At 37.1% G+C, this 13105-nt stretch overlaps 3 long non-coding RNA genes across 3 annotated transcripts; all 3 read right to left on the reverse strand.

The window, feature by feature from the left end:
• Nucleotides 1–347: 347 nt before the first annotated feature.
• On the reverse strand, nucleotides 348–2648 carry LOC306789012. Its single transcript, XR_013772634.1, has 3 exons — nucleotides 2597–2648; nucleotides 1971–2064; nucleotides 348–1028 (listed from the first exon to the last, which is right to left on the reverse strand). It is a non-coding gene; the product is annotated as an uncharacterized lncRNA (long non-coding RNA).
• A 44-nt stretch (nucleotides 2649–2692) lies between these two features.
• On the reverse strand, nucleotides 2693–4385 carry LOC306788764. The gene is made up of 3 exons (XR_013772623.1): nucleotides 4263–4385; nucleotides 3203–3328; nucleotides 2693–2744 (listed from the first exon to the last, which is right to left on the reverse strand). It is a non-coding gene; the product is annotated as an uncharacterized lncRNA (long non-coding RNA).
• Nucleotides 4386–7978: 3593 nt separating this feature from the next.
• On the reverse strand, nucleotides 7979–9752 carry LOC306789540. Its single transcript, XR_013772666.1, has 3 exons — nucleotides 9630–9752; nucleotides 8570–8695; nucleotides 7979–8111 (listed from the first exon to the last, which is right to left on the reverse strand). It is a non-coding gene; the product is annotated as an uncharacterized lncRNA (long non-coding RNA).
• Nucleotides 9753–13105: the final 3353 nt, after the last annotated feature.

A 13105-nucleotide genomic window follows, 5' to 3' on the forward strand; every position in this document is an offset into this window, starting at 1 on the left:
ATGAGTAGACGTGAGGATCAAACTCAATATTTTAAGTTATGTTAACTTAAGTACATAAGTAGGTCTGAATAGTAATAAGTTTGAGAAACTTAAAATAGCACTTTGAGTTAACTTCTTATCCTAAGTTGACACAACTTAGTTGAGCATACTCAAAAAAGCCTTTGCAGCTGGTTGCTTAACCTTTTTAAGTATACTCAACTTTTCTTTCTTTACAGCCTTCATTTTTAATTAATTGGAAATGTACACCGTTAAAGAAAAGAAAAACATCGTAAAACACAAAATGTTTAATAACAATAAGTTATTTGCTTGCAAAACAATCTTGTCTTTCAATTTCAACACTTGAATAGTAGACAGCAGGGGGTCAACATCCTTATAATCTCTACTTCATGCCATTTTAAACCCAAAGACACATACTAAAGTTCCGTCCTAATACTCAGTCAAAACAAAAAGAAATGCAAATATGTGTCTGCATGGCGCTATGTGGCAGTAACAACAATAAACTAAAATTATAATACACCTAAAGCGCAGGACCAGCAGTGGATAGTTCAGCTGTAATATACAAAGTATATACAAATAATAAACTTGTTAAACATCTAACACTTAAGGGTGTTGACCAATTTGGTCAACTCATACCATCGGCATTTGGTCAAGTTGGTGACATTTCAGTCCCTCATGAAAATCCAGTCAAGACCATAGGCGTGGTTTAGATATGGCAGGCTACTTCAGCAAACTGTTCTTTAAGGCCTGAACCCGGGTAGAGCACTGGGTACCAAGGTTCATGAACACCTTTTGAATTACTTAAAAAATGTGTACCGTAAGTCCTTCGGATAGTCCAGGTTAAGAGCCTGGATGAGCCCAAACAAAAGGGCAAATGCGGTTGGGAAGTCGCATACATCCTCCAGGACAATCCGTTCCTCAATCACCAGGGCGATGCTTATTGTTGTTGGACTTGAGCGGACCACCCCAACGCCATCTTCAACAACTGAATATTCCAAGTTCAACTCCCTTGACGCAAAATTCCTCCGGGTCTGTATTTTAAAGAAAAACAAGCATAGAGAGACTTTCATAAATATTCACCCCCTCTTTAAAATTCTCTTTTTTTTCGTTCCCATTCTGTAACAATACATTTGAAAGTCAAAATACATTTTTGGTTGGTAAATTTTCTGCAGATTTTAAAAACAAAAATATACCACTTTCATACCATATTCACCCCCTACACATTTGTATTATAGTATTTTAATATTTAAATATTCATACTCTGAATGTCGTGTCTTGTCATTAAATAAATAAATAAATAGATAGAGCAGAATACAGGGAAACATTTGCTCACTGTACAGGCTTCCTTCGATTCAATAAGTGACAAAAACCTGAAGGAACTGGAGCAAATCTGCCATAAAACAATGGACAAAATCACTCCAAATCTGCCAGATTCTTAATCTAAAGACATGTAGCAGCAAAGGGTGCTAATGTTGTGTAGGGACTTTTTTAGTTTTATTTTCTTAAAAAGATTAGCTAACCAAAAAGGTATTTTGACTTTGAAAATGCACTGACAGAGAATGACTTTACAATTAAAAACACTCAAATATGTACATGCATCATTTTTAAGTCAGACAAATCTTCAACAGGTCTAAATACTTTCTGAATGCACTGTATACGAGGTCTCAAAACCCATGACTAATTTGGGCTTGGAATTATAAATGTTACCAGTAAATTTGAAGGAGAATTGCTGTTACAAAATGCATGTGATGCAGGCACCACACTCACATGTAACCTTGATGCTACAGTAATATTGCCAGTATTGACGATATCACATGAAATGAAATGTTAAAAACTGTAAAGTTACACTTATTAAACTATTTAGGTGGAATAACAAAGTAACAGTGAAGTAGAAATGAGGGTTTGATGAAAGTTTGCATTCGTGTTTTCTTGCTCAATGTGCAACCTAAATGACATTGACACATTAGTCTTACCAGATATTTCTTCAGAAAGCCGTCCGGCTTCGCCATCAAAGAACGGTAGACCCCATAGAGCTGTAGAGTTTCTGTGGGCAAGCACATCAGTTGTCTGAAAGATACAAAATGAAGATTAAAAATGTATATATTCATAATAATTAAAATTCAAAAAATTCAATGCAAACTATAGAAGACAAAGGCATTTGGCAAAATACTTCCAGCATTGTCGCATGCATTTCAGGTTGGCTGTATTCACTAACTAAATTAACCTATATTTTACCACTGTATATATGGGCATCATGTTTTTGGACACAGCTTAAGGGTGAAAACACAGTAACGCTCTCTTGCTTTTCATCTCCGAAATCACCAATTTGAAATGTCAATTAAGTCAAACAATACAATACACCTGTGAACATTAACGTGTCTTCATATTTATTTTGTAAGACAAACTGGAATATTAAAGGGTGATCTGATGGTAAATGCTCTGCTCCAATGTTATGGTTTGCATAGTTTCATAATTGATGTCTTGTGTCGGACTAAATAATTGTGAAAATGCCCCTCGTCTGTCCCCCAGTTTTTGGTCCCAGTTCAAATCGAATTGAGGACCCCTGCTATACCACATGCACTTCCTACTTATTGATTACCTGTTCATCAAAGGTGTCTAGAAGGATCCTCATGTCCTTTCCAATGTTCCGCAGCGTGATCTGTACAGCTTAATAAGCTGCGATGAGTGTGCATCCAATGATGACGGGAAGATCTTCTTCAGGTCCACTCGAGTAATTCTGTAGAACTCTGCACAAAACAGTTTGCATGTAAAGAAACAATGATGCAAGTTTATGTTCAATTGTACAATTGTCCAAAGGCATTAGATACATGCTGCTTTCTATTTCAGAACAACCAACAGTAGCCTGTGGATCATTGCACTCTGCAGGCAATTCTTCATCTGCTTCTGGTAGATCAGTTGGAGTTGTTGGAGATATTACAGATTATCTAAAATAATTAACACTGTAAGATTTGTACTTACCGGATTTGTTACCGGCTTACATGACTACTGAAGGACATTACTTGTAAATTCACAGTTTTTGAATAGACAACAGTCACATGCTGCTTCAAATGAGCCCTGAGATGGCCTATGCATTTTTCTGGAGCACAGAGGACCTTACAGTCACACAATTCACAACAAAATGTGACCTGCACTTTAGGTTTACCAGACTGTTTATGTACTCTTGAAAGGTGGGATTTTAACGCACCAGTTGTCTTGAAAGTTCAGGTGCAGGCTGTATACAGGCACGGGAGTGGTTAGAGTCACGCCTGGTAATGTCTGTAATGCTTTCAGAGGACATCTTGACTGGGGTGGAAAAACTTGCATCCAAATCCTATGAAGGAAAGATAAGAACATGTTAACAATGTGCATAGTTGTCAAAACTCCATGCAAACCTAACAGCTTCACATCCCCTTATTTTCAAAGTTGCTCAAAGATGGGAAATATTTATTGCCAAGGAGTAATGGTACATCTTTTACTAAAACAGAAAAGCAGTTTGCCATGATTTATTAAATGTACACTGAGAACTGAGAATGTAAAAGATGATTCCACTAACCTCTAACTATGTTTACCTTAAGTGTGTAAAGGAGCAAGTCATTAAAATGGTTTTATCATAATGACAAACAATACTATGAGTGATGGAAGGAAGGGGGTGACCACGAAAAGCAACAGAACCTTCATCCCCCCTTTTGCTGAGTATTTTTAAATGAGTATTCATGCATATTTGTTTTGTATCATCAGGGAAGGAAAAGCATAGGTCAAGGAGTCTTACGAGTAACACAAATAAATTGGGTGCACAAAAGAACGGCGTGTTGCTTTATGCCTACTTCATTACCTGGAAGGTATCGAGTGCACCTCAATGGTACACGCGCGCGAGTAACTTAAACTAGCATGCTAAAGCCCTCGTGTTTCAACGCCACCAACACTAACGAACGGCGAAGCACTTTGCAGCAACATGTCAGCTAGCTAACAGAAACCAACCAATGTAACGTTAGCATACGGCGCTATAACATTGTGCACGTGCATACAACGTAGTAGCTTTAGCTAGTACAGACGTTAACTTTAATATGTGCAAATTCACTCGACCATGCAAAACCGCAAGCCGCGGGTCATTATCGTTAAATTACACATGACATTATGAACACGTGAAAAATAGGGTGGGGTCCGTCACATTGTAAACTTCTTAATGTTAACTTTTGCATTAAAAAAAGAACATGTTCGCTGACCAGCCCGTTAGCAAACACACTCCAGAACATACACAGCCTTACCTTGTTAATTTGTGATCAAGGTAGACAGCATGCTGCAGCAACACTTGAGCTGACGTGGACCAGCGTGGACTTGCTAACGTTATCTCTAACCGAAGGCACTGGTGTAGCGCAGTGACGTTTTTTTTCCCTCTCTTCTTCTTCTTCTTCTGCTGCTACTGCTGCTGCTTCTTCTTCTTCTTCTCCTGAATTTGTGGCGGTTGGTTTTTTTTTTTTTTCTTGATTGAACTTTATTGAACATTGTCAACAGACATTCAGCAGATCATGAACATTCTTACACATATAAGATTTAGGTATAAAAAGTAAATGTCAATCAAATAAAATCTAAACAAATAAGGTATTTAAACATAATGGTATCTTAACAGGGGCTAAAGAAAATAATGTTTTATTTATTTTATTTTATTATTTAAAATATATAATTATAGTATATATATATATATATATACACACATACATACATATATGTACATGTATATATTTACTAAAATCTACCCATGCACAGTGGCCTTAGTTACCTCAGCAGATGCCCAAACCACTATGCTGAGTTTTCTCGACTTAAAAGTTTCAGTGGACTGCACTCCTTATTAGTAGAGTTGACATTTTGAGTTAGCTCAACTGTTTCCAAAGGGATTTGTTGACTCAACTTTAAAAAAGGTGTTAGTACAACAAATTTGAAGTTGGGCTTTTTAGAGTGCATTTGGTACTGCAGTCATCATCAAATTATCCTAAATTTCGCTTAAGGAGTGATGCCTCACCAAATGTTTTGAGTATCATGCAGATTTTGGAGCCTCGAGCATGTGTACATCGTAAACGACACCCATGCATGAGTTAAAGTTCGTCCAGTTTGTACATGACTCTATTTTCTCTCTGATTTGATAAAGTCAACATGTGTTCTATTGTGTATTTTCAGCTTCTCCTTGAAATGCAGCACATTAAAACACTATTAAACATTATACATACACAAATGATTAATGGTCCTTAAAGGTATATTATGCAGGATTTTTCTTAAAAAACAATGTATAGTCTCATACAAAAATAATCCCTCTCAATATGACCCACTATAAATGTGTGCCAGTGTCTTGTCTCTACAGAGCCGCCTGTATGTTCTTATTTTCTTCTAATTCTGCTGTGTTCAGGTGCTGGTTGTGAAGCCCTTTTACATTGACACCGCCTCTTGGCAAAATAAAAATGCACGCCAATTTATGTAACAATAAATGCTTCTCTACTGGGACATGGTGCTATATCTAACAAAAGTTGCCTGAGACAGCCTGCCCAAATACAGGCCTAAACTCTTAACAATCATTCTATATTTATTTGGAGGGAGTCGTGTTTCCAAATGTAGTGATTTTTCAAAACAATGTTGATGAAAATGGCAAGATCCAGTTGAACACTGATGAGAGATTTTTCTATCATCATCTCAAAATGGAAAACCCACATGAGCACATCTTTTAGGAATAAAGTGAACTAGACATGCAAAACGTAGCTGCACATTATTCTCTTTACTAAAGAAACGCTGTCATGTGGATCCACATGATATTGTAACTGTAATCATTAAATGCACATTAATATTCTTAAGCTATATGCATACAGTACATATATTTCTATGTAATATATAGAACTGAATGTATTTTTTAGATTTATATTGATGCAATAATATACATATATACAGGTGTTGTTGACATTAGTGTCATAATTTCAGTAGGTATATGTACTGCATGGTAGAAAAGAGCATCATTCATACATTAAGGGGATAACACCTTGTATAAGGGCACAGAGCCTCTGTTGGTTAGCTTGTTTTAGAAGTTCAATAACTTGTATAATAATCTACAGTAAAATGAAAATAGTCAATGTTTTTTTACAACAGGTTCTACATTATTTATGTTAAAATTGTTCCTGTGAACAACACAAGTCTAGATGTAGACCGATTCAGAAAGAGGTCATAAGCATCTGAAATATATAAACTAATTCAAATAATTACACCCTATAGATACTTAAGAAATGAGCAAACATGTCAACAGAAATGAAATCAACAAGACTTACCGTATGTCTCACATTTCACCTGAATAATGGCGGCTAAAACAGAAAGTGTGCCTCCGTTATTCCTCAGAGCGCTGGCCAAAGCCTCTCAGCTGCGTCGGAGGGCTATTTTGGGACGTGCAACATCATGGCCAATTTGCTTAATCTTTGCTCACACTTAATCAGCATATCAAGATAACAAATGAAGTAAACACAGACAAACTGTAGCTCAGCCGACTGAACTTTTATCAGAATGACATTCAATGACAAACGGATGGCGATATAGTTTTGTTTTTTTTCCTGAAAGATTTTATTTGGTCAACTGACAGTTTTACACAACAGCAACTGTGTCTTCTACATCTCATTAAAAATAAGAAAATGATGTTCAAAAAGTCCTCTTTAATCATCATCCATAGATTTATCTCTTGTTATTTGTACTAAAATAGTAAGAGAGAAAGCTGAGTGAATACAGTCAAAGGGTGAGGGTTAGATTAATTGAAGAATGAGGACGAAGGTGGAAAAGGTTCCTAAAGATATATGAACTCTCCACGTGAAAGTCTATCAGTAAATCTTTACCGCTCCAAACAGATACCACCGGCGGCTAGGACTCTTTGTCGTTTGCAAGCAGCCTACATAATCAGATTTGAGAAGTCTTGTCCTAATAGGGATTAGGTTAAACATGTTGCGCACTCACTGACAGTGCAGAGGCAGAATAAGGTCTTAACGGAGCACTTCTACCCCACAGCAGGTCATGGAAATCCACCATCGCATTTCAGAATCCGTTTTTGCACCTGTTGAATATCCTGGTGAATGTAATAAACAAGAAATGTGACCATAATTGTGTAAATACTGCAGCTTTGTATCCAAACTTGGAAGGCCAAAGCGGTATATCCAACGTCTGTACCTGTTGTAGACTTTTATTCAGTGGCTAATGATTTCATTGCATCATGGGGTGAGAGCTGTGTCACTATACTGCAGTTACCACTGTGCCAATTATAAACTGCCTCTTAAAGAGTAAAAGCTGCTAATACCGTCCACTAGCATGTGCACTGTCCTGGAAGATGGAGACTGTCTGGTCGGGGTTGACTAAAGGACAGGCCTGTTTAGGTAAAACAGAATCCAGAAGTTCCAACACATCATGTATTTAAAGTGGAGATATTCATAAAATGAAACCTTCATAATAGTTTTGTCAGTGTTTTACCAGCTCTTGTAAACTGATAAAACATGATGTGAATTTGGCACCATATTTGGCAAAATACTTCCAGCATTGTCGCATGCATTTCAGGTTGGCTGTATTCACTAACTAAATTAACCTATATTTTACCACTGTATATATGGGCATCATGTTTTTGGACACAGCTTAAGGGTGAAAACACAGTAACGCTCTCTTGCTTTTCATCTCCGAAATCACCAATTTGAAATGTCAATTAAGTCAAACAATACAATACACCTGTGAACATTAACGTGTCTTCATATTTATTTTGTAAGACAAACTGGAATATTAAAGGGTGATCTGATGGTAAATGCTCTGCTCCAATGTTATGGTTTGCATAGTTTCATAATTGATGTCTTGTGTCGGACTAAATAATTGTGAAAATGCCCCTCGTCTGTCCCCCAGTTTTTGGTCCCAGTTCAAATCGAATTGAGGACCCCTGCTATACCACATGCACTTCCTACTTATTGATTACCTGTTCATCAAAGGTGTCTAGAAGGATCCTCATGTCCTTTCCAATGTTCCGCAGCGTGATCTGTACAGCTTAATAAGCTGCGATGAGTGTGCATCCAATGATGACGGGAAGATCTTCTTCAGGTCCACTCGAGTAATTCTGTAGAACTCTGCACAAAACAGTTTGCATGTAAAGAAACAATGATGCAAGTTTATGTTCAATTGTACAATTGTCCAAAGGCATTAGATACATGCTGCTTTCTATTTCAGAACAACCAACAGTAGCCTGTGGATCATTGCACTCTGCAGGCAATTCTTCATCTGCTTCTGGTAGATCAGTTGGAGTTGTTGGAGATATTACAGATTATCTAAAATAATTAACACTGTAAGATTTGTACTTACCGGATTTGTTACCGGCTTACATGACTACTGAAGGACATTACTTGTAAATTCACAGTTTTTGAATAGACAACAGTCACATGCTGCTTCAAATGAGCCCTGAGATGGCCTATGCATTTTTCTGGAGCACAGAGGACCTTACAGTCACACAATTCACAACAAAATGTGACCTGCACTTTAGGTTTACCAGACTGTTTATGTACTCTTGAAAGGTGGGATTTTAACGCACCAGTTGTCTTGAAAGTTCAGGTGCAGGCTGTATACAGGCACGGGAGTGGTTAGAGTCACGCCTGGTAATGTCTGTAATGCTTTCAGAGGACATCTTGACTGGGGTGGAAAAACTTGCATCCAAATCCTATGAAGGAAAGATAAGAACATGTTAACAATGTGCATAGTTGTCAAAACTCCATGCAAACCTAACAGCTTCACATCCCCTTATTTTCAAAGTTGCTCAAAGATGGGAAATATTTATTGCCAAGGAGTAATGGTACATCTTTTACTAAAACAGAAAAGCAGTTTGCCATGATTTATTAAATGTACACTGAGAACTGAGAATGTAAAAGATGATTCCACTAACCTCTAACTATGTTTACCTTAAGTGTGTAAAGGAGCAAGTCATTAAAATGGTTTTATCATAATGACAAACAATACTATGAGTGATGGAAGGAAGGGGGTGACCACGAAAAGCAACAGAACCTTCATCCCCCCTTTTGCTGAGTATTTTTAAATGAGTATTCATGCATATTTGTTTTGTATCATCAGGGAAGGAAAAGCATAGGTCAAGGAGTCTTACGAGTAACACAAATAAATTGGGTGCACAAAAGAACGGCGTGTTGCTTTATGCCTACTTCATTACCTGGAAGGTATCGAGTGCACCTCAATGGTACACGCGCGCGAGTAACTTAAACTAGCATGCTAAAGCCCTCGTGTTTCAACGCCACCAACACTAACGAACGGCGAAGCACTTTGCAGCAACATGTCAGCTAGCTAACAGAAACCAACCAATGTAACGTTAGCATACGGCGCTATAACATTGTGCACGTGCATACAACGTAGTAGCTTTAGCTAGTACAGACGTTAACTTTAATATGTGCAAATTCACTCGACCATGCAAAACCGCAAGCCGCGGGTCATTATCGTTAAATTACACATGACATTATGAACACGTGAAAAATAGGGTGGGGTCCGTCACATTGTAAACTTCTTAATGTTAACTTTTGCATTAAAAAAAGAACATGTTCGCTGACCAGCCCGTTAGCAAACACACTCCAGAACATACACAGCCTTACCTTGTTAATTTGTGATCAAGGTAGACAGCATGCTGCAGCAACACTTGAGCTGACGTGGACCAGCGTGGACTTGCTAACGTTATCTCTAACCGAAGGCACTGGTGTAGCGCAGTGACGTTTTTTTTCCCTCTCTTCTTCTTCTTCTTCTGCTGCTACTGCTGCTGCTTCTTCTTCTTCTTCTCCTGAATTTGTGGCGGTTGGTTTTTTTTTTTTTTCTTGATTGAACTTTATTGAACATTGTCAACAGACATTCAGCAGATCATGAACATTCTTACACATATAAGATTTAGGTATAAAAAGTAAATGTCAATCAAATAAAATCTAAACAAATAAGGTATTTAAACATAATGGTATCTTAACAGGGGCTAAAGAAAATAATGTTTTATTTATTTTATTTTATTATTTAAAATATATAATTATAGTATATATATATATATATATACACACATACATACATATATGTACATGTATATATTTACTAAAATCTACCCATGCACAGTGGCCTTAGTTACCTCAGCAGATGCCCAAACCACTATGCTGAGTTTTCTCGACTTAAAAGTTTCAGTGGACTGCACTCCTTATTAGTAGAGTTGACATTTTGAGTTAGCTCAACTGTTTCCAAAGGGATTTGTTGACTCAACTTTAAAAAAGGTGTTAGTACAACAAATTTGAAGTTGGGCTTTTTAGAGTGCATTTGGTACTGCAGTCATCATCAAATTATCCTAAATTTCGCTTAAGGAGTGATGCCTCACCAAATGTTTTGAGTATCATGCAGATTTTGGAGCCTCGAGCATGTGTACATCGTAAACGACACCCATGCATGAGTTAAAGTTCGTCCAGTTTGTACATGACTCTATTTTCTCTCTGATTTGATAAAGTCAACATGTGTTCTATTGTGTATTTTCAGCTTCTCCTTGAAATGCAGCACATTAAAACACTATTAAACATTATACATACACAAATGATTAATGGTCCTTAAAGGTATATTATGCAGGATTTTTCTTAAAAAACAATGTATAGTCTCATACAAAAATAATCCCTCTCAATATGACCCACTATAAATGTGTGCCAGTGTCTTGTCTCTACAGAGCCGCCTGTATGTTCTTATTTTCTTCTAATTCTGCTGTGTTCAGGTGCTGGTTGTGAAGCCCTTTTACATTGACACCGCCTCTTGGCAAAATAAAAATGCACGCCAATTTATGTAACAATAAATGCTTCTCTACTGGGACATGGTGCTATATCTAACAAAAGTTGCCTGAGACAGCCTGCCCAAATACAGGCCTAAACTCTTAACAATCATTCTATATTTATTTGGAGGGAGTCGTGTTTCCAAATGTAGTGATTTTTCAAAACAATGTTGATGAAAATGGCAAGATCCAGTTGAACACTGATGAGAGATTTTTCTATCATCATCTCAAAATGGAAAACCCACATGAGCACATCTTTTAGGAATAAAGTGAACTAGACATGCAAAACGTAGCTGCACATTATTCTCTTTACTAAAGAAACGCTGTCATGTGGATCCACATGATATTGTAACTGTAATCATTAAATGCACATTAATATTCTTAAGCTATATGCATACAGTACATATATTTCTATGTAATATATAGAACTGAATGTATTTTTTAGATTTATATTGATGCAATAATATACATATATACAGGTGTTGTTGACATTAGTGTCATAATTTCAGTAGGTATATGTACTGCATGGTAGAAAAGAGCATCATTCATACATTAAGGGGATAACACCTTGTATAAGGGCACAGAGCCTCTGTTGGTTAGCTTGTTTTAGAAGTTCAATAACTTGTATAATAATCTACAGTAAAATGAAAATAGTCAATGTTTTTTTACAACAGGTTCTACATTATTTATGTTAAAATTGTTCCTGTGAACGACACAAGTCTAGATGTAGACCGATTCAGAAAGAGGTCATAAGCATCTCAAATATATAAACTAATTCAAGTAATTACACCCTGTAGATACTTAAGAAATGAGCAAACATGTCAACAGAAATGAAATCAACAAGACTTACCGTATGTCTCACATTTCACCTGAATAATGGCGGCTAAAACAGAAAGTGTGCCTCCGTTATTCCTCAGAGCGCTGGTCAAAGCCTCTCAGCTGCGTCGGAGGGCTATTTTGGGACGTGCAACATCATGGCCAATTTGCTTAATCTTTGCTCACACTTAATCAGCATATCAAGATAACAAATGAAGTAAACACAGACAAACTGTAGCACAGCCGACTGAACTTTTATCAGAATGACATTCAATGACAAACGGATGGCGATATAGTTTTTTTTTTTTTTTTTCCTGAAAGATTTTATTTGGTCAACTGACAGTTTTACACAACAGCAACTGTGTCTTCTACATCTCATTAAAAATAAGAAAATGATGTTCAAAAAGTCCTCTTTAATCATCATCCATAGATTTATCTCTTGTTATTTGTACTAAAATAGTAAGAGCGAAAGCTGAGTGAATACAGTCAAAGGGTGAGGGTTAGATTAATTGAAGAATGAGGACGAAGGTGGAAAAGGTTCCTAAAGATATATGAACTCTCCACGTGAAAGTCTATCAGTAAATCTTTACCGCTCCAAACAGATACCACCGGCGGCTAGGACTCTTTGTCGTTTGCAAGCAGCCTACATAATCAGATTTGAGAAGTCTTGTCCTAATAGGGATTAGGTTAAACATGTTGCGCACTCGCTGACAGCATGAGGCAGAATAAGGTCTTAACGGAGCACTTCTACCCCACAGCAGGTCATGGAAATCCACCATCGCGTTTCAGAATCCGTTTTTGCACCTGTTGAATATCCTGGTGGATGTAATAAACAAGAAATGTGACCATAATTGTGTAAATACTGCAGCTTTGTATCCAAACTTGGAAGGCCAAAGCGGTATATCCAACGTCTGTACCTGTTGTAGACTTTTATTCAGTGGCTAATGATTTCATTGCATCATGGGGTGAGAGCTGTGTCACTATACTGCAGTTACCACTGTGCCAATTATAAACTGCCTCTTAAAGAGTAAAAGCTGCTAATACCGTCCACTAGCATGTGCACTGTCCTGGAAGATGGAGACTGTCTGGTCGGGGTTGACTAAAGGACAGGCCTGTTTAGGTAAAACAGAATCCAGAAGTTCCAACACATCATGTATTTAAAGTGGAGATATTCATGAAATGAAAGCTTCATAATAGTTTTGTCAGTGTTTTACCAGCTCTTGTAAACTGATAAAACATGATGTGAATTTGGCACCATATTTTTAGTTTACCTTTTTGTACTGTATATTTTATTGACTATAATTAGCAGCACGTTGCATTTTTTAGTGAGTTCAATGATTCAAATAATTTGCAGTGATTGCCTAACATTTAATCACTAGGTGGCAATGCCACATGCTGATCTGTTTGGATTAGTAAGATCCAAAATAACGAGTCTCTCGGTGCCACATAACTGCAGTATAAGACCCAACCGTG

The sequence above is a fragment of the Melanostigma gelatinosum genome (assembly GCF_949748355.1).
Source record: "Melanostigma gelatinosum genome assembly, chromosome: 15".
Taxonomy (NCBI): Eukaryota; Metazoa; Chordata; class Actinopteri; order Perciformes; family Zoarcidae; genus Melanostigma; species Melanostigma gelatinosum.